The sequence below is a fragment of the Nasonia vitripennis genome (assembly GCF_009193385.2).
Source record: "Nasonia vitripennis strain AsymCx chromosome 3 unlocalized genomic scaffold, Nvit_psr_1.1 chr3_random0008, whole genome shotgun sequence".
Taxonomy (NCBI): domain Eukaryota; kingdom Metazoa; phylum Arthropoda; class Insecta; order Hymenoptera; family Pteromalidae; genus Nasonia; species Nasonia vitripennis.
In genome coordinates this window covers 283,705-306,386 of record NW_022279628.1, presented here as the reverse complement: position 1 = coordinate 306,386, position 22,682 = coordinate 283,705, and the positions used below count along the sequence as shown (strand labels likewise).

Here is a 22,682-nt window from a genome sequence, read left to right as displayed (position 1 = left end):
CTCCCGATAAACATATGCTACTTTCAGTTTTTCTCCATCAACGATGATTGTGGCGGCACGGTCTACGTTGTTGCTTGGTATTTTTATGCACTCGGGTTCGAGTCCGAGTCTCAGCAAATCTTTTTTTTTTCTACTTGCTGATAAAATATACAGTATACAATAATAAGGCAATATGCCATTCTGCTTCTGCAATTATATTTCAATTTAGCTAAGTATACGGTGGGCCTGCAATAAATATAGGTATAATTTACTTCTTAATCGTTTATGAAAAAAAGTATACAATGAAACTTCTTGAATTTTAGGAATACAAATTAATAATTTTTTTTTTAATATCAATGTAATTAATAAAACGTTATCGTACTAATAAGATAATTTAAATTTATTTAAAATTGTATTTTTTCTTTACGTAAAAACTATAAATAATGGTAGTTATACATTGCAGGTGCCCACTGTACCGTATACTTACCTAAATTGAAATATAATTGCAGAAGTAGAATGGCATATTGCGTTATTATTGTATACTATATATTTTATCAGCAAGTAGGAAAAAAAAATTTGCTGAGACTTGGACTCGAACCCGAGTGCATAAGAATACCAAGCAACAACGTAGACCGCGCCACCACGATCATCGTTGGCATATGAAAACTGAAAGTAGCGTATGTTTATCGGGAGGCTGGGGTGGCTTATTAGTTTAATTTAGCTTTGTTTAAGCTTAAGCTTAACTTGTTTGTGTCGGTTTAACCATAATCCCTCTAAAAAGTTAAAGTTTTTAATCATGAGTTTTCAAAAGTTTTAGATTCAAATTTTTTTACACTTATGTTGTTGTTTAAACATTCTTTTTAGTCCAATAATATGCCCGAATAGTTATTTGGCGTTGGTTGAAACTACCGCGAGGTGTGGATGCGCAACTTCGACAGTCGCCGTTTGTCACTTTTCCTCCGCCGCGTCAGGCGCGGTGGACCTAAGAATATATAGCGCCTCTCCCTTCTCCTCCACTGCCGCTGGATGCGTATACTTCCCCTACGCTCCTTTTCTAGATGCGTATAGTTCGATCGCAGGCCGCAAGTGGCGTCATGATCGAATTCGCCACGCATTTTTAACACGGCATCGGCAATCTCTCCTCTAATCTCTGGTCGAAACGGCTCTCCAGGAAGACTGTAGAGAAGGAGAGTCAACGCGATGCTAGCAAAATCCTGAAAACTATCAGAAAATGATTCGCCGATAGGCGGAGTTGCGAACAGTACATTTAGAGAGTTAGATGGTTGGATCTCTTCTTCTACGCTCCCTAATAGGAGATAAGGTAGGCAAGGACGAACAGACAAGGTACAAGGAATAAAGATAATACTGAGTGCTGATTGTGACTAGATTATATTAAACTATGTACGAGATGACTAGGTCTGTTCGCACCGGCGGCCAGACCGTGACTGATTCAAGAAAGTGACTAAACTTCCAAGCTCCTCTCGCGTTCGCCACGTCGTAGTGCTCCGCTAGGCGGCGCGTCGGGCCGCATGTGGTGGTAGGAGGGGAACTCCACATACATTTCAGGATGGCCGCCATCTTGTTAAAAATCGCGGCAATTTTAAACTGATTTGACAGCGGTTCAGTAATCAATAATACATAAGTAAAATATCCAAAATGATGGAAAAGAAGTGATTCGTCGTTAGATGGCGTAATAATATATGTTGTGACTGAGCAGAGCGGGCCGAGCGGCCGAGCCCCGAGAGCACGCGCATCTCGAGCTCGTCTACTACGTGTTTTGCTATATCTTGGAAGCTCCGAGCCTCCTCGCACAGATGGCGCCACACGCACTACGCATGTGGGTTTCAGCCACACAAATGCTGATATTTTTTAGGTGGTCCCACGTCCACCGGAAAGGATGTCCAGGAGATGAGGTCGAAATTCAACACTCGGAGCGTCTTCGGAACTTTGCTTTATTTCGTCTCTGGGGTACACGAGGTTAGCTTTCCTCGGGAGTCGGAACGGTTCTGTCTGCCGCTGCGCAGAGCGGCTCTTCTCTCACTCTCCCGCGCTTCCCCCACTACCGAAGCGCTAGAGTGTTCGTGGCGAGTACCCACACACTCCCCCCCCCCGAGTGACAACGACTTTTTTCTAAATGTGATTACTCGGAAGACTAGAAGTCAGTCTTAGACATTGTTACAAAGTCTTAAACGTTGGTACAAAAGTTACTTAAACTATTACAAAGAACACTTATAAACTATGATTTCGCCTCGAATACTTTCGTTTGGTTCGCAGCCAAATTAAATGAGACCTTTTTCTTTCGCTCATACGTTTTTAGTTTCGGTACCGGTTGCTCTACGCTCTGATCTACGGACGCGTTTCCCTGCGTGCTTTGCTCGTTGGTTTTCTTAAACGATAATGGAACCAAATCCTCGGGAATGAAATACGCAGGCTTCAGCAGTGCCGTCGTGACAACGCGCGGTGTACCGTTAAAATCGATTTCGTAATCGAGATCAGAGATTCTTTTTAACACCTTATGTGGACCGGTGTATGGTCGTTCAAGGGGTTTCTTAGAGGCACCTGTCTCCAGAAGTACGTGCGTGCAGGTACGGAGGTCCTTGAAAAAGAACGCACGCTTCTTGTGCCTGCGAGCAACTGGGACGGGTCCAATGTTTCGCATGTGTTCGCGAAATTCCTCGATGAAGATCTGCGGATTCGGAGAGAAATCATCGGGAAAACAAAACGCACCTGGAATTCGCAAGGTAGTGCCAAAAACGTATTCCGCTGGCGACGCGCCAGTATCTGAGCGTACGTGCGTGCGAAGCCCTAACAAGACTGTCGATAGCTGTCGAACCCAATCCTTATCGGTGTGGCATTTTAACGCTGCTTTCAGGCACCGGTGCCATCGCTCTATCATGCCGTTTGCCTGAGGGTGGTAAGCGGCAGACCTTATTCTTTGACAACCGATAAGGGATAGTAATGCGCGAAACAGCTGAGACTCGAACTGTGCACCTTGATCCGTAGTAAGGATTTTTGGAGCACCGTATCGAGATACCCATTGATCGAAGAACGCTCGCGAAACTGTTTCCGCAGTTATATCTTTTAGGGGAATTGCCTCAACCCAACGCGAGAAACGATCAATCAGCGTCAACAAGTACTTATATCCGTCGATGTCCGTTAGGGGACCAACAATGTCCATGTGGACATGTTGAAAGCGTCCATCAGGAGCTATGAACTCGGCTGGATTATTTTTTACACGCCGAGTGATCTTAGACGTTTGACAGTCAAGGCAGTTCTTAGCCCATGTCTTGATGTCACGATGCATGTTCGGCCACACATACAGCTTTCTAATTATCTGGTCCGTCACCTTGCCGGTTGGATGAGCGGTTTGATGAAACATGTCGAAGATCCGCTTATGCAATGGCGCAGGAATGATCGGTCGCAATGTTTCACCAGTCAATTCACAATATATCTTATTGTGGTCCGGACCCCACTCTAAACACCTGATCACTAACTTACATTCCGGAGATTCGCGTAGCTTCTGAAGCTCTACATCGTCTTTTTGAAGTTGCGAAAGTTCGAGAAGATCAAAGTCTAAAGGTAAACGAATCGAGTCTACGCTCGATAACGAATCGGCTACTACGTTCTCTGCACCAGATACATGTTCAATGCGTGTGGTGAACTGAGAGATGTATGATAGTTGTCGGGCTTGACGAGGAGAGGCCTTGTCAGCTCGTTGTTGAAATGCATAAATCAACGGTTTATGATCGGTTACAATTTTAAAATCCGTTCCTTCGAGGAATTGTTTGAATGATTTTATTGACTCGAAAACAGCGGTTAATTCGCGATCGTACGCACTATATTTCTGCTGTGCCGGAGAAAACTTTCTTGAAAAAAACGCTAATGGTCTCCAAGAGCCGTCTAAAAAATTTTCGAGAGATGCGCCCATTCCGAAATCCGAGGCGTCCGTTACAACACGTGTTTCTGCACCCGGAGACGGATGTCTAAGCAGGGTTGCGTTGGCAAGGTCAGATTTGACTTGCTCGAACGCTTCCTCGGCTTTTGCGGTCCAACAAATCTCGCGTTTATCGTTTTTCTTCGAGTCACGCGTGTATTCGTACAGAGGTGCTTGCACGCTAGCGGCGTTAGGCAAGCTACGTCGGTAAAAATTAACTAATCCTAAAAATCGCCTTAATTCTACGACAGTTTTTGATTTCGTGTAGTTCAAGACAGCTTGAACTCTCTCATTAGTGGGTTTGGAGCCTTCTGAGTTGATCAAGTGACCTAAAAAGGTCAACTCAGACTTACCAAACTCGCACTTCTTGAGGTTCAGTTGCAGAGAGAACTTCTTTAGCCTCTCGAAAACGATGCGAAGATGAGTCTCATGCTTTTCTTGTGAGGATGAGGATATGAGAATATCATCAACATATGCAAATACGAAATCGAGATCCTCAAGTGCTCGATTTACGTAACGTTGGAAGGATTGACTTGCATTACAAAGACCAAATGGAATTGAGGTGTACTCAAATAATCCAAAGGGAGTAATCACCGCAGTTTTCGGAATATCTTCCGGGGCAACTGGGATCTGGTGATACGCCTTATACAGGTCAATCTTTGAGAAGATCGTCTTCCCATGGAGATTTATCGAGTAGTCATGGAGATGCGGTACCGGGTACCTATCGGTAACGGTTTTGGCATTTAAACGCCGATAGTCGCCGCAGATTCGCCATGTGCCATCAGGTTTGCGAACCATTTGGATGGGCGAAGCCCAGGAGCTACTGGAAAGACGCAGTATTCCTTGTTCTAACAGTACCTTAAATTCGGCTTTAAGTGCCTTAAGTTTTTCCGCGTTAAGACGTCTGGCTCGCTCTGACACGGGGGCACCAGACGTAACGATATGGTGAAAAACATCTACCGCAGAAATCGCTCCTTTAGAGTAAGAGTTTAGTATTTCTGGGAATTCTGAAATGATTTTATAATACGAAGTTGACTTATCAACGATGCTTATATCTAGAGATCTTTGACCACGGGTCAACAATTCGATTTTAGCTACATCTACAATGAGACCGTTATTGTCAAGCAAGTCCGCTCCTATAATAGGATGGGGAATTGATGTGACGTGAAAATCCCAAACGATGGGTCGTTTCAAGTTGAGGTCGAGCGACAGCTGAGTTTTTCCGAAAGACTTAATCGCCGTATTGTTCGCAGCGTACAATACGCTAGGGTTATCGACGACGGTACTCTTGTTTCGCACTGAGTATATCGGAATAGTAGAAACATCGGAACCCGTATCTATCAAAAAAGTAAGGCCAGTTTTGGCATCGCGAACATGGAGACGCTTTGACTGCTCAAGACCTTCTCCAACCATCTCCACGCGAGGAGGTCGAGTCAGTTTTCCGCCTTCTTATCCACCCACGCGCACGGTTTGTAGCAGTTAAGTGCTTTCTCCCCGTACTTTTTGTGTAAACGGCAGAGCTCCTTGGGATCACGATTCCGATTGTTGTGCGACTTTGACCTACTACGATTCCGCCGATCAGGCTTAGATCCGGTTTGAGAACCTTGGTTACTCGACAGCCGTGCCTCAATGCGTTCCATCTTTGCGGTCAAAAGCTCGATCGCGGACTTTATGTCCGAGTTAACGGTGTCTTTGGCACCAATCGCGGAAACGTTTCCGGTTTCGCTGACCGCTACCGCCTCCGTGTATTTGTCGGCCATATCAGCGAGGTCTTGTAGCTCTGTTTTTTCCGAAACAGATAGCATTGCGCGACATGGAGCAGGTAGAAGCTTTAAAAATACTGCGCGGACCACCGCAACCAGTGTCTAAAGCTCGCAAGCGATTTAGGATGAGCGAGGGTTTTCCTAACCTTGAGACTTCCCCCTGAATAAGCTGGGACAGGCGAGCTTCTGACGAGCTACCGAAAGTGGAGATTATTCTATCTTTTACGCGCTCATATAAATCAGTCGGACGCGGAGTCAATTGAATGAGGTCTTTGATCGATTGCAGCTCCTCTGTTCCAAGCTTTTTAGCAATGTAATCAGCTTTCGTAGCTGACACTGTGATTCCTGCATTACGCAAGGTTATTTCGGCTTGCAGAAACCACGTGGCTGGGTCATCACGCTTGAAAAGACCAATTTTCGGTTGCCTGTATATGGCTTGCATTTTTAATATGGAAGGCCACAGCTGCCACTGCCTAAAATGCTCTTCAACAGAGACTGCGTACCCTTTTTTTCAAATCTATTCTAGTGAAACATTTACCTTAGAAGATCAAGGTCATGTTCAAGTATAAGAGCGAGGTAGCGTTACTATATTCAATTTAATTGATCGTGGAAGTAAGGCTTTATTTATAGTTGTGTTTAAATCTGATTTACAAAATATATATTATATACATAACAAGTAAAATTATATAACACTATTTACAATAATTGAACTTAATATTTTGAACTTTTTCTCAATAATTTGGTTCTCTGTTTTTTGTTATCATTATTTTTATTGTTATGACTTTGCCAAAAATGTGCTCTGGTAATTAAATAATAATTAATTATTATCAGTGTAAGATCCTGGGAGTGAGGGAGGCAGCCAATCAAAATGACAATTCTCCAAACGACTTACTTCATCAACAATTTGAAAAAGCGTGTTGCTTTTAATTTGAAGTTCACCTCCAACCCTGAGTTTCAGTTGTTCCAATTGCTCAATCAGTTTTTCTAATAGCAAATTTGGACACTGCAGGGATCCTACGTCAATAAGGTTGATAAACCGATGCTGCTCTGATTTACTATTTGTGGTAAGACAACTTATGCATTCTGTACAATCAGTTAATTTCTGAATTTTATTCACAACAAATCCAGCAATATATGATAATATATACTGATTTGTTACACCAACATCGTAATCATGCGTTTGTAAATGTGAACATAATGAATTTTTAGGCAAGTCATTTTGCTCACAACGATCAAATTTGTTTCAGTTTCTATGTCGACATATAAACTTCGATTTATCAGTTATTTCATAACAGTATTCATTGAATTTGTAAATTATTAGATATAATAAGTCATTTATTTATTGTAAAAGGTATAATTTCCGATATATAAAATAAAATTTAGTTCATTGAAAACGCTTGTTTTTACATCATTCTGGCAAGTGACGTCACAATGAAGAAACATGTTTGAAGCGCCACCATGCGGCAGAATATGACTGATAAAGTTTTCAGTATTTTCTGGCTTCAAACTCCTATCCCGTTGACTCTCCTTCTCTACAGTCTTCCTGCGGCTCTTTTTCTTAGTATCTTCTCTTTTCCAGCAAGAGATTGTCGACTGAGCGGGCTTAGCAAGGACTTAACTAACAATAGGGCCCTCTTTCGGCAGAGAGGAAATGCGTGTGGGGGTCTCAACCTATCCACATGCGACGCCTGGCGGACCACCACGACATGGCGATGGTGAGCGCGAGGAGAGCTTGCCGTGCTGAAATTTTGCACGTACTAAGTAAAAGGAGGGTCTCTTACGGAAATAACCTGCACACAAACCTACAGAACTTTTTACAAAAATTGTTGTATGCCAACATACAGGTAATGTGCAGGATTATGTGTAAGATAATGTACATGACAGTCTGTTAGTAGAACAGTTGATAGTTTATCAGGATGACATGTAGAAATCATCGTTCTTGATAATAAATAACTTTAACATAATATATGTGTCTGTAGAGGTACTACCATCCAGATAATAACACCAAAACTGTGGGCCTGAACTCCAAAATTTTAATTTTTGATTAATTCAATTTAAACAACAAATTTTTGTTATAATTAAATTAATGAAAAATTCACATTTTGGAGCTCAGGTCCACAGTGTTCGTGTTATTATCCGGATGCTAGTACCTATAAAGACACGTACATTATATTAAAGTTATTTATTCTCAAGAATTATTATGGAACCTAGAGTTTTTTCCACATTGCTCGCGTCCAAATTTCCTGCAGATATTTATGCAGAGAGGTCAGCAGAAAGTTCTGCTGAAATTTCTGAACATTTTATTCGAAAGCGAATGTCAAATATTTCCTGAATTTTTTGCATAATTTCTTGCAAGTTGACTGTAAACTAACGTGCACACTGCATGTAGGTTTTCTTTAGGATTTTATGTATGATATTTTATCAATGTACATGTATATACATCAATGTACATGTATATATCATTATGTACATGCATAAACATAATTCTGCACATTACCTGTATGTTGGCATACAGTAACGTTTGTAAAAAGTTTTGTAGGTTTGTGTGCAGGTTATTTTCGTAAGGGGTATCATTAACTAAGGCACGTATTTTAGGCTTTTAGCATATACCCTGCTAATAGCTGAAAATTAAAAGCGATTAAATTTGTACTACTAAATAATAGTACATTACGATATGTGTGACTTAAATGGTTCTTTTTTACACGGCGCAGTTAGCACCCGAGCGTAGCGAGGGCGCTAAGCGCCGTGTAAAACTGAACCATTTAAGTCAAGAGTATCGTATAAAATTTTATAGCACAGATTGTTAAAATCCGCAAGTTTCGCCTATTCGTGGCTAAAGAAGTCTTTATTTGCACCGTGAGGTTAGCACAAGAGCGTAGCGAGTGTGATAAACACGGTGCAAAAGAGGACTACTTTAGTCACAGATAGGCGTGACTTAACAGCGGATTTTAGCCACACTGTGCTATAATATATATTATTTAGTATAGAAGAATCACTACAATTAATAATGATTAAAATACAAAAAAAAAACGTATGTTTACTTGATAAATTAATTTTTTTTATTATGAAATAAAACTTTTCCTCATTTTATCAAATAACAGCAGATAGTCTATGCACGTAAATGATATATTACTAAGATTCATATATGATCTGCAAGTTATCATTATTAGAACAAGTAAAAATGGCTCAGTGAATAAGATAATCGATTGTGAAGTTAAGGACCAGAGTTCAAGTCTCGGTTAGGGCAAAGTTGTTTTTTTCATTTTTTTGTGGTTAATTTATTTGAATTATTAGTTAATTTATTTATTAGCAACAAATATATTTTTCATAACTGTTTAGTAAAAATAAAATAATTTCTGTAGAATTGATTTGCATAAAGATTAAAATCCATCAATTAATGATAATCAGCTGATAATCATGCCAAAACGTCAGGTGATTATCAGGTGATTTCAGCTCAGTATTTTTAATAAAGCTGATAGTTATAAATATGCGTTTATGTGAGATAAAATGTTAATGATAATCAAGTGATAATCAGTTGATTGTCATCTGATTTTTTTCAGTAGGGTTCGTAGGGAGCGAAGATATTATATGCCCGATTGTGAGAAAACATGAAATACTGTGCACAAATATTACTATAAAAAGAACACTTTTCTGAGTTGCCAATATAAATTTGTAATAATGTGAAGCATTTTGGAAAATCATGAATATTTGTAAAAATTATGACAGGTCATGTTAGTGATGCTCTAAATTTAAATGTAAAATTTTTAATTTCCACATTATTTTACATTCCGATACAATTACTCAAGGTTTTTCACATTCATCATTTCCATAACATTTTTATTGTATTGAACACTAAACAATTAAAAAGTATTAAAATATTCTACTAATATTATATGTTAAGAACTATTAAATTAATCTAGATTAAAAACGATAACACTACATCATGATCCAGCTAATTTGAGACAATATAAAGGGCATTGCAATAAATTGAAAACGTTTAGATACGATCAAATTTTATACCAAAAATAAAGATCCATTGCGATTATGCAAAATGATTAAATTATACTAAGAAACGATTAAGAATGACTCGTCACCAGGTGGCGTCCGGATTTTATTACTCGCAAGTGGTAAGAATCTGTGATGATTAGTATATAAGACTATTCAAGTTATTACATAAATAATTCATTATAAAATGCGTGTAATACATGCATTAATGTAACAGTGCGTGTAAGGTTAGGCAGTACGAGTGTGTATTTATAAAGTGTTCCGTAAAATATAATGAAAAAGTCTTAAATATAAAAAAAAATGATACATGAATATTAAATATGGTTATAAGAGATTAAGAGGATGTGGGAGCTGAAAACACTGTTTTTCTGTTCCATATAACTTTTTGAATAATGCTTGCAATGAAAAACCACGACCAGAGCGCCATAGTGTTGAGTTTAGTAAATCATTCTACCGAAAAAAAAAATACCAATCGGGCTTTTGGTTTTTGTAAAAGTTGTGTAATACGAGCGGGTGTTTACGCGTGTTTATGCGATTACAGCGCCCACCTTAAACACCAATTTTACTTATTAACTTTTTTTAATTTCAAAATTCATCAATATAATGAGCAGAGCGCCATAGGTTTGAGATAAGTGAATCATTCTATCGAAAAAAAATGTCAATACGGCTTTTAGTTTTTTTTGCATTTGAAATACTAAATACCTTGTGGCGGATTCGCGAAGCAATAGCTCCTACCTCCCCTTAAAAGCGATTAGATTTATAAATGCAGTAATTAGCATCAAAAACGATTAAAAACGACGAATATATATATATATATATATATATATATATATATATATATATATATATATATATATATATATATATATATAACGGATTTTTAAAACATTTTATGATATTATATTAATCGTCTTTTATACCATTTTAATCGTTATTGTAATACAAAATAATAGTTTATAATATATTTCTATCCTGAACTGATACAATACATTCTAATACCTAATAAAGCCAAAATTACGTTACACAAACGACTATCAAAAACGATTACGGTTTTTGAAATCGTTTTTGATCATCGGATATTAGCACGGATATACTATCACATGCACTTTTCAGACCCCGATTTGGAACGTGATATAATACATGCTTTTCTATGTGATAAAGTACATGAAAATAAAAATTTAGGCTATTAATTATCGCGCGATTCGTCGCGTGATTATTCGCGCGAAAACCATGCAAAAATCGCGCGATTATTCTAAAATAAATTTTTAAATATACTTAAATTGTTTAAAATGCAAAATTACCGATCGGGGTGGTCAGTTTACGTGTTACCATTTCATGATCCCAAAGCAGAAGGTTTGCTTAACTCTGACGAGCTTACGGCAACATCGGGTTTTAAGGGCAATGCAGGTCTACGGCTTTCAGATTAGCCAAGAGACTTTACAGGTATGTTACATTGTACTCTGAGGGCTTGTAAACCAATATTCATGGCTGAGCAATGCATTGATTTATAATTATTTAAATTTTGTGCTTCAGCATAAGTATACAAATTTTGAGGTTAAGAGGTTAAGTTGTACATATTGCAATAATTATTCTCAAAACTTCCGCAAAACTTTTACAAATTCCACGAAACCAATAGGTCCCTTATGAATTTGTCACTCATTGTGATATGATATGTAGTCCGGGCGCTGATGGTGCCATCTGAGTGTAAATTTCGAGCTCCCCTCAGTAACTTGGAGTTTTCCTATGTTTTTTGGGATGCTGAATCGAAATTTGTTGATTACGAAGCCCGAAACCCGTCAGTTTTTCTGTTATAAACAAATTACTGATTTGCAATAAACAAATAATCGTTATTTGCAATTGAAAAAAATTGGGTTACATCATTTAGGTATTTTTGAATCGAAAGTGCTCTTACAACTTTTTTCGTAAAACGCATACTTGTTGAGTTCAAAATCAATAAAGTTTTCACAAAATACGATTTGACACGATTTTTCGAGCTGTTTTTCCCGTTCACTCTCGTGAAATCTAAAAATTCAACGATTTTTAACTCAAAAAGTATGCGTTTTACGAAAAAAGTTGTAAGAGCACTTTCGATTCAAAAATACCTAAATAATGTAACCCAATTTTTTTCAACTGCAAATAACGATTATTTCCTTATTGCAAACAACGATTATTTGTTTATTGCAAATCAGTAATTTGTTTATAACAAAAAAATTGACGGGTTTCGGGCTTTGTAATCAACAAATTTCGATTCAGCATCCCAAAAAACATAGGAAAACTCCAAGTTACTGAGGGGAGCTCGAAATTTACACTCAGATGGCACCATCAGCGCCCGGACTAATGCTAAAAAACATAAACATATAAGTAAAACATCACGTATTTGGTGCGGCTGATATAGCGCGGGGAGGAGCCAAGCTTGGACTACTGCAAACTCCGGTAGAATCTGCCTGAGTCCACCGCTAAATCAGCTGTGGTCGTCCAAGGCTAATACCACAGAAAAATGTACGGCTATTCTAACTCTACATTTCTCTCAGTGTAATATACTATTTACATGATATGATTATATACCATAGCAAATTTTGTATGCAACAAGTATAAAATTTGAACAGGCTCGCCTTAACAGTGAATAAAATCGGGCGTCAAGTAGTTTTAAATTAAGTTGCGAGAAATTAAACACGAAAAATAGCCTGGCACAATGAAAGCTCTTTTTTTGTACTTCGACGGCGGGTTATGATATAGTTTTTCTTTCATGCAAAACATTTTTCGTGTGGTACTTCTCACAAGATAATCTGCGCACGACGGTTCTGCTTTTTCCTGAAAATAATGTATTTCAAACCACATACGTGTACCATTTCATGTCTACTATCTAGGCTAGCCTGTAACAAAAATTACAGAGTAAAGTTTTCATCGTAATATTTTTGCATTTATATAACATAACGAAAAAATTCAATACTTCATATGTACTGTCGTGATCGTAAATATCCTAATAATATCGTAATTTCGTTTTCCGCCGCGGGCCCGTATACCGCCACGCGCGCGAACGCCTCCACGTGTACGAACACCTCCGCAGGGACGAACGCCTCCACGGGGACAAACGCCTCCACGGGTACGAACGCCTCCACGGGGACAAACGCCTCTACGTGTACGAACACCTATACGCATATGTACACCTTGACGCACAGATACGTAATTATCTTCTTCAATGCTGCTCGAGCTGGTCATTCTCTTTGTGTGAGTAGCAGCATCCAATATCTGAGAGGGTCGCTTAAGCCCTCGAGTTTCACAATTATTCTCTGTATTTTTCTATGTACAAAAGTATACAGTGTATGTATCGAGAGCAGTAACAAGTCGATAAGTTAAACAAGAAATTATAATATGTTATTTACTGTATAATAATAAATAAATAATGAGTACATACAGTGAGAATCTTTTCTACTGGAGATGGCACCAGTAGAAATATATATAATATATATAATATCCATTTTGAAGGCCATGTTTGACAGAGTTTCATTGCAATTGTCACGATCACTTATAATGTCCAAGCTAAGATTTTTGCTCGGATTTTCGTCTCGACGATTCTCCTTGTCATGACCGATAACTTTGTCAAAATTAAGATCTTCGTCTACATAATTATCGTTGTCATGATCTGTAACTTTGTCGAACCTCAGATCCTCGGTTATATCTCCACTGCAACTAGAGCTGATTTCCAATTGCAGTCCTCGCGCGTGCATACTCGATTTAGAATTCGAATATTTTGCTCTTTTAATCATTGAGAAATTGTTTAACACGTAAGTTTAATTCACATTATGTATTTCTAAGGATGTTCTTTGATATACAAGCAGAGGATAACAGTTCATATATATACACAACTATAATGTGCACATAAAAACTGCAATATTATTATCTAAAAAACCAACGAGTTTTATTATAAAAAAGTTTGAGTAGACCTCAAAATATAATAATTAAAGATAAATATTCATGTAAAATTTAAAATTATCGTAATATTGGTTTGATTGTAACAAGATCGCTATTTAACGTATGCACCCACTGCTTTCTCTTTAAAAAATATGCAGCTGAATCTGCATCCATAGCTACAGCCATGGCATGCATGCTTTCCGCAGAATTTTTCTACAGACTACTACAAAAATTCTGCAGCTTTCTTTACAGCGCTTATGTAAATAGTTGTGCCAGGCAAGTGTGAAAAAACCGCACAGAAATAAAATTACATTCTCGCACATATATCGGATCGTATTTTTTGACATAGCGTGTGCGAATTAGCATAATAATATCTTAGACCCCGGTATGTTTTATAAGCAGCGCAAGCAGGTAATTAATAACACTTCGAGACGAAAAATTTGACGAAAAAATTGATTTCATTCGGGTTGCTGCTCTAAGTTAGTATAAGTCTATTTTGCTCCCAAGTCATTTTACTGCAACTAAAAATTCGTGTGTATATATAATCGTGGGTTTTATTATTAATCCTCGGAGTAAAGTATATTTAGTTATTTCAAAGATTAAAAAAACGGCTTTGAAGAATTTCCCCGGTATTGGCATCGAAGATTAGAGCTACCTGGACAAAAAATAAATTTCGCGGTAATGCAATTTTGCACTACACCTGTTGCTGTCGCAAAACGAGGCGCTATTTTTGTTCCATGTCTGGCACGATGGCCGGGACTGCGGAACGGATTTTACCTCTGTTACCAACCTACAAAAAAAAATAACCTGCCACGACACACCTACAACATGTGGTACGACCTGTACGACAGCCGACAGTTCTTGTGGCACGGCCTTAACGGGTCTATACTATAAAATTCTATAATCTATAAATAATAATATTACTATTATCAACGAATATAGACTTCCTATAGAAGAACGGTTCGTATAGCGGCGAGGGGACAGAAAGCGGTAGTTCGGTACGCTCCGCGAGATGGCGACAGCCATCAATTTCTATCGTGCTGTCTCTCTAACTTTCACGGCGCCATTCAAATTTTAAGCTTGCGGTCAACTCAGCCGAATATCAATGTCCTTGCTATATGAATGTTATAAAATTAAATAATAGCAGCTTAGATGTAAATAATAAATAAATATTATATATGACGCACTATAAAAATCGTGATACTTTAATTTTTACGTAATACTTAGAATTTAATTTTCGCTACAATGTGCGTAAAAATAATAAATCGGGATACTTGTTCTTAGTTAATATTAGTTTGTTTATGTAATTAAAAACAATCAAACTAATATTATTCGATGGAAACAAATCAGGAAGGTGGCTAAGTTTTCTTCCATTAGGAACAGGTTAGGATAAAAGGAAAGCATAGGTGTAAGAATAGCGATGATGATACGCATAAATTATTTACATTTCATGCAACTATCGATCAACACTCATGCAACTGCTGTTAATGAAGGTATTTACAAATATTTAATTAATTAAAGAAAAGAAAAGAATATGAAAAATCAAAACATACTATTATTTAATTAATGAGTTAAAATATTTATTATGTGCATGCAATTAAATACAAATGATTTTATATTGATGAGTGATTAAAAGTTGTAAACAAAAATAATTTTAAATAAAAACCAGTGCTTATTCTATTTAAAAAATTACTACCGTTTATCGACAATTTATAAGAATTCCTCGGTGAATAAAATAAAATATAAAGTATAAAGTAATAATTGGCTGAGACGACACAATAAGCAAATAAGCACTTTGATTATCTTCGAGACATAAAATTTGTTGCTAAAAATGACTGTAGAATTTGATTGAAAAATTTATTTTTATATACTCGAACTGTGCTTATCGATGGCTTAATTTCTGTAATTTGGCATTCGGTTTCTCACCAGCAACAGCACGTTTTTGACATTTTGCATCACGTGCACGCCAATTAATCCATTTTAATTCATAAAAAATGTGCACTCTCACAAAAAAAGCTACTATACGTTGTCAATGCGATTTGCATGTCCCATCAATATTAAAGTACTTTTGATCCACTCTAAACTATTTTTTAAATAATCTACAACCTGTGGATTGTGATCGGATAAAGGTCGGCGCAAAGGATTTTTGTCTTTAGGGCTTCTATTGTTTAAGCAATTGAAAAGATCATTAACTTTTTTAATAAAATCACCCGTGGCTATACTGTGTGGATTATTTAATTTGTCCCTAGTTACAAAAGAAGCAGTTAATATAGCAGATGAAACTATGTTAGTGAAAATTTGAGCCGCTAAGCTAACATTCATTACTTCAAAGCACTACGTTCGAGATGTTTCATAGTTAATTTAGGTGCCGATTTAGAAATTCAATTTTCTTCTTTAGCGTACAATTCTTTTAAAACGTCCCAAGATACTTTGTTACTCGCAATGGTCATTTGATGAAGCCTAAAATTATTACGGAGGCATTTAAGTAGGTGAGGAGCATCGTAGTTAAAGAAAATTTTACGTTCATATCGCTCAATGTAAGGTTTATCTTTCTTAATTTTTAAAGTATTATCTGCAGTTCGATTTGGAGAACCCCCATCGCAAACCATGGATTTTACTTTAAAACCGGTTTCTTCTACATAATCTAAAATATCCAAAATAATTTTACTGAGTTGAGTACCACAAACGGCGTTATGTGAAACATAGTAAGCGACAGGTTGTCTCCAATTATACTGCATGAAAACATGAAAACTAAAACATGATTACCCGCCTGCACGCTTCGGCCGTGTTCAGCTAAATATGTAAATCCCTCAACATAAACTTTTTTAGAATTGTAATCTAAGCGTTTTTTGATGCTCATCTCATCCCACATTAAATCACATTCGCGTTCTTTTGAAGACATCGCGTCAGCTTTTAACAATTTAGATAAATTTTCAGATTTTCCCGTAGCTAAATCTATTTCATTAACCCATTTCCTAATATTTGTTACGCAAGGGAGAGCAAAATTCTATTATTTACGTAAAAAACAATAAGCTTTAGGAGATGTATAAAACAACTGTAAAGCAAATTGTTTTTCCTTGTCTGTCCATTTACGTTTTTTGATATGATTAGTCTGCATTTTAAAAAGGTTTAATTGTTTTTCATTTAATTTTTCAAATTGTTCAATAAAATCTAAAGTTTCATTATTTTTTTCGATTGTTTTACTTAAATTAACGATTTTTTTGTTTTTACTTTTCAAAACTTTTTGGTAATTTACGATTTTATATTTATGTTTTTTAGTTGAGCTTTAGCGGCTATTTGTACTAATTTTACAGATTTCTTGCAGTTTTCGTCTATTTGAAGTAATTGTTTTTTTTAAGTTAGTGACTTCTTCTTCTAACTTTTGTTTTGAATTCATATAAGCATGAGTTGAAGTTTGATTTTGGAACAGTTTGCTGTTATTAATTATACTTGAATTATACTTCGCGTGCATTTGTCGAAGAAGAAGCGCGTATAGTTGAACGAACATGTTGGCTCATTTAAATCGATCAATCTTGGCTCTCCATTAACTAATTGTGACAAATCTGAATTTAATAAAGTATCATCAAGTAAACTATCATCAATTGGTTCATCGATTTCATGAGTAACATGTTCATTTATGTTTTGAGAGCCTTCTGGAACTGTACATAACACAAATGCTTTTGGGGTTGCAGAAGTCTTAAGTTTTCTCGTACCTGCTTTATTAGTATTCATCACATTATCATCTGCGAAATGTGATGAACAGATACGCTTGTTGTCTAACTGCTGCTTAGTCAAATCTACCAAACTTGCGTTGCTTTTTCGTAGAATCCATTCGGAACGTCTATAAATTTCGGCTGGTTAAAAACTAGATATACAGAGCTACAAGCTAAAAATAATCCATGCTAGACGGCAATTCACATTGGGTACATAATCTCTACGTTATTTTACGTTAGATTATAAAATAATCGCGACTGTAGAAAAAAATAATAGAAGTTGTTTCACTAACCATTTATTTAATTACTTTTTCTTCAAAAAATTAACAAATTATATATTATATATTGGATAAAATCAATTCCTTGGTAGAAATGCTCCGCATTAGTTGAGCAATACATGGGGAATTTTCAAAGTTGAAACGTAAGACTGCTTATTTAATTATTGACAAAAAAAAAAAAAAAAACTAAGTATGTAAGCATCTATATTTTGCATAAGTTAGCATAATCACAAGTTAATATTAAATTAAATTAGATTGTTCCTGTTCAGTAAAACAACCCCATTTTATTAACATATTCGCCAACGAAAATTGTGAAATTACTGCCAGGGTTGAAAAATAGTTGTGTAATTTATTTAGTTTAAATTTACAAAAGGGTTGTATGGGATACAAAATAAATTTTGTTTGTACTTGAATATTTTCCAAAAAATACTAATATAAAAAGAGAATACATGAATATATAGATATTTATGTATATATCAATAAACAATTGCTCGTACAACTTTGTGTATGAACAGTTGTAGAATAAGATTTTAAATATAGTATGTTGCTCAATATTTGCAGAGATCATGAATAATTAAAATAAGCCGACTGTGCAATTTTTTAATGATTAGAAATTATAAATGATTATTATAATAAAAATACAATAAATAATTCAGTAAAACGTGAAAAGACAAACGAGTATGAACTATTGATGAAGAAACAAAATATTCTTACAAAAGTCATCGTCACATGCATCATACAAAACGTAAAAATCAATTCAATGCAATCTTAATTACCTGCTTAATCAAACGTGATAATGAATTTAAAAAAATTACATCTAAATAAAATCTCACTTGCTCATCAAAACCAAAAATTAATAAGTTAAAAATAAAAATCCAAAACCATCACTATTTTTGGTAAAAAAAAATTTGTCGTTATAAATGTTTACAAAGATTTTATCGACTTTTTACCTTGAAGGAACTCAAATTATTTGTTTATTTCCGCAATTTTCTTTTAATTTAGCTACATCTGAAACTTTTACTGATGCCCTGGTATATAGGATATATAGGATTTAATAGGATCAATCGTTTTATATAGATAAATTTCCGATTAAGATTTACAATTAGAACTGATTATATTCTTCTAAATCGGATTTAATGAGTTATTTTTACCAGGGTGTATAAAGATTTTCATGAATTTGGGATGTTTTTATAACCTCCGATTACTGAATTTTCACATTTATTAACTCTAACAACACCCATGACAAACAGATTTATCGTATCTCATCACGCGGAAATCTGTGAAAGGTCAAATCAGGATTTTTTGCCTTTGATGTTCCACAATCGGTGTAGACACAAAGTGCACGTGGAGACGACATGCTGACCACGAAATCTTCTTCGCTAAACACAATAAACCTATCTGAAAAATCTCACGAAACTAGAACGATGTACTTCCCTATTTACTACTATTATTTAACGCTATTTGTTGCAAAAGAACTCTGTAGACTGTGAACAAGAATGACTAACAAACACAGAGACTGCGGCAAAGCTCTCTTCGCGCTGTTTACGCGGCTTTTTTCCTAATCAGAAAAATATGGTTGTCACAAGCAATACTTTTGTAGAGCCTCCTTACACACTCATTAATCATTTTCTTATCATTTATTTATTTTCATTATTGTTAAAAAGTATATTTTACATAATATACTGCGTGAATGATGAATCGTCTGCTGGTGCGTGCTCATATGCGCGACAAGCTGAAGGAAACTCATAGGTGGCGCCGCTGAGCGGTTGGGTAACAGAACTAACGGCCTGTTACCCAAGCTTTCGTCCCCCCATCTTAACACAGAACCGTTCTTCTATAGGAAGTCTATATTCGTTGCTATTATACTATTACAATACTATAATCCACGTATAAATATTATGCACATAACAGTATTAGGATTAGAATCAGAATTTTTCATTTAAATGAAGATATTCGTATAGCAATTTATTAACTTTATCTACAATTTATTTTTTCTACAATCAATAGATACTTTTGCCTTCATTCAACAACAATAATTACTGATAACAGTAAGAAAAAATATTTTTTACTTATGCTCAATGTAATTTTAGTACATGTTTATTAAAAAAGACTGTCTCGGCGTTCGTCGGCGCGTACGCGAAATAAATATTTCGCGTACGCTATATATATCTGACTTGTGATTAAATGTGTGGGACAGAGTGATTATTGCTTTAGCACAATGATAGTTGTGCGAACACTTTTATTCTTACACCGTGTTTTAAAAATCACTAAATTGTATAATATATACAGATATACAGTGAAACATAAAAAAATGTTTATGTGTCATATATCTTGGTAGAGAAGCTGCGTGTTTTAAGTAGATTCAAAAGTGCTCTTCATTGCCCGGTACTAAAGAGTCTGAAGTCTGAAGTAGTGAATGCTCATTTAGAATTTTGGTCTTCGAAGTTGTATTACACCTAATCGAACTAATATTACACAATTGCTTAAGTGAAGATATATAAACATAAGTCACGGTGTATGTATAAAAGTGTCCGCACATCTACCATTGTGCTAAAGCAATTATCACTCTCTGTTCACACAAGTCAAAATAATAGAACCTAACCTCTACTTCTTTTCGCTTATACATTACGTACAGATCTTGATTTTTGTGCTACTAAGTATACCTACGCTCTTTTTCTAGCACACGCAAAGTTCTTAAGGTATACCTAATATAATATAAGTTTTAATCGCACCTGTTAAAATATATGTAGCGTACGCGAAACATTTTCCGGTGTAGCGTATGCGAAATATTTATTTTGCATATGCGCTTTTATTTCGTGTATGCGCTGACATGCGCCAAGACAGTCTCTTATTAAAATATATTTCTCAGTTAAAACGAACATAAAATATCTGTGGCTAATAAATAAAATAAGATAAGTCCACTTGTCGCGAAAATCGAGATAACAGGATATTATATCTTCAAATAGGCCCTTTTCATGTAAAAGTGTCGGGAGTTCCTAAAGCATTGCTCTCAAGCTATGATACACCCAAGAAATAAGTGCATAAGTGTGGTTTTCAGATTTATTTACCCTACATAATTACACAAGTTCATTATAAAGTGAGTTTTTCAACTTGTGGCCTTTGGGACGTGGTTTTCTTTATTAATAACAAAATAATGACTTTTAATCTATTTCCAAACATTCCAAAGGTTATCTTGGAAAAACAAATAATCCATCTGACTTCAGTAAATACTTTGCAAAAAAACCAATAATGGACTTTTGTCCCGTAGTTTGGCAGTCATGGACTTGTGGGCTAAAAGTATAATTTTCGAATTGTTTTAAAAAGTCATCCCGACTGAAAAAAAGCAGATGACAATCAGCTGATTATTAGCTGATAATCTGCTCATAATCGTGTCAAAACGTCAGCTGATTATCAGGTGATATCAGCTTAATATTTTTATTTAAGCTGATAGTTACAAATATGTGTTTATATGAGATAAAATGCTAATTATAATCAGCTGATTCACATAATGAGGGCCAATATGGTTTTACCATCCGCATGATAACACCAAAACACTGGCTGTGAGCTACAAAATTTTTATTTTTTAATAATTTGATTTAAACAAAAATTTTTTTAAATATAAATAAATAAATATTTTGTAGCTCACAGCCAGTATTTTGGTAATATCATCTGGTTGGTAAAACCGTATTGGCCCTCATTATGTAAATTTTATAAATTTTATTAATTTAAAACAACTATAAGACGACGGGACAGCAAGTGTGTATTAAAATAATATTTTTGAAAATTGTAACCTTTCTTTTCATAACCACTAGTCAGGTGATCTTATCTCACCAGCTGAACTTTAATGCTTGGTGCTTGACATATATAAAACTGCCCGATCAGAAATTACAATCTGGTTGCTGGTTGTTGGAGCGAAACATAAGGCCCTGATCAGGGGGAATTATAGAAAAACTTCAGGCATCTTAGCAATGTGTAATATGGTAACACGTATCGCCCTTATCAGGTAACCTTATTTGCATAAGAAAAAGTGAGTAGGGTCATCTGCTCTGGAATAGAGCCTTACGGCTGTTACCAGTGCCTGCACTCTTACTGAAGTCAAGCGTGTGTCTGATATAGATTGTAACTAGGAATTTCTCATAACCTTAAACATGTGCGTATTTCAGTTGTATGTAAAAAGTAATTTTTTAATATTTTATTAGACAAAATGAGTGAAATCATTAGAGCGTCAATATGCATTAAATGGAGAGTTCGAGCATTTTGAACAAGGAAAAGCGTGCAGTCTGAGAAAATCTGTAAAAAAATAACTGAAAACAATGAAATTGCGTGTGTAAAGGTAGTAGCTGATATGAATATATTCCTCCAATAAATGAACCCACAAGTATAACAGTTTTAAAACTGTACCAAAAACATCAAGTCTAATATTGAATTTGAAAATCAATGTGAGATTAAATCAAAAGTTTCACTGGTACTCCAGACAATGATTAAGCTGATATTGATGGTGGAAACGTAGCTTTGACCAGTATTGTCCATAAAGATAATTCAACAAGTAATTTAAATGAAAAAACAACTGTGGAGTACAATTCTGCGGTGCCAATGACCAGCGTGCTCAATGATATCATTACCCTGCTAAAAATAGTCAATTAGGATCAATCGGGATCAATTAAATTATCAACAAATTCTATGCTAATTCTGAATACCATTTTTTGTATAAGGACTCGATTAAACTCGATTAGAATCAACAGGAATTAATAGATTTTAATATGAAAAATAACAAGAAAAGTCAATATAGTTAATACCAAACAGAAGTTTCTACCCTACTGAAAAAAATCAGATGACAATCAACTGATAATCAGCTGATAATCATGCCATAACGTCAGCTGATTATCAGGTGATTTCAGCTCAGTATTTTTAATAAAGCTGATAATTATAAATATGCGTTTATGTGAGATAAAATGTTAATGATAATCAGGTGATAATCAGGTGATAATCATTCATGATTTGTAATCTTTAATATATTTATTATAAGTTGTTTAAAATAAGTATAATTTATAAATTTCACATAATGAGAGCCAGTACTGGTGTTACCATCAGGATGATA

At 35.6% G+C, this 22,682-nt stretch overlaps 1 protein-coding gene across 4 annotated transcripts in view; it reads left to right on the top strand.

Moving 5' to 3' along the window:
* The first annotated feature begins 16,163 nt into the window (after window positions 1-16,163).
* The window catches only part of LOC103316687 (S-phase kinase-associated protein 1), a 67,033-nt gene continuing 60,514 nt past the window's right edge, over window positions 16,164-22,682 (top strand). For 2 of the 4 annotated variants that reach the window (XM_031926998.2, XM_032601838.1), the window contains exon 1: window positions 16,164-19,632. The gene's annotated coding sequence lies outside the window, so the exon portion shown is untranslated. Of the gene's footprint in view, window positions 19,633-19,845; window positions 20,100-20,456; window positions 20,682-22,682 lie in introns of those variants that run through there. The other 2 variants (XM_032601839.1, XM_032601837.1) reach the window with 2 other exon arrangements.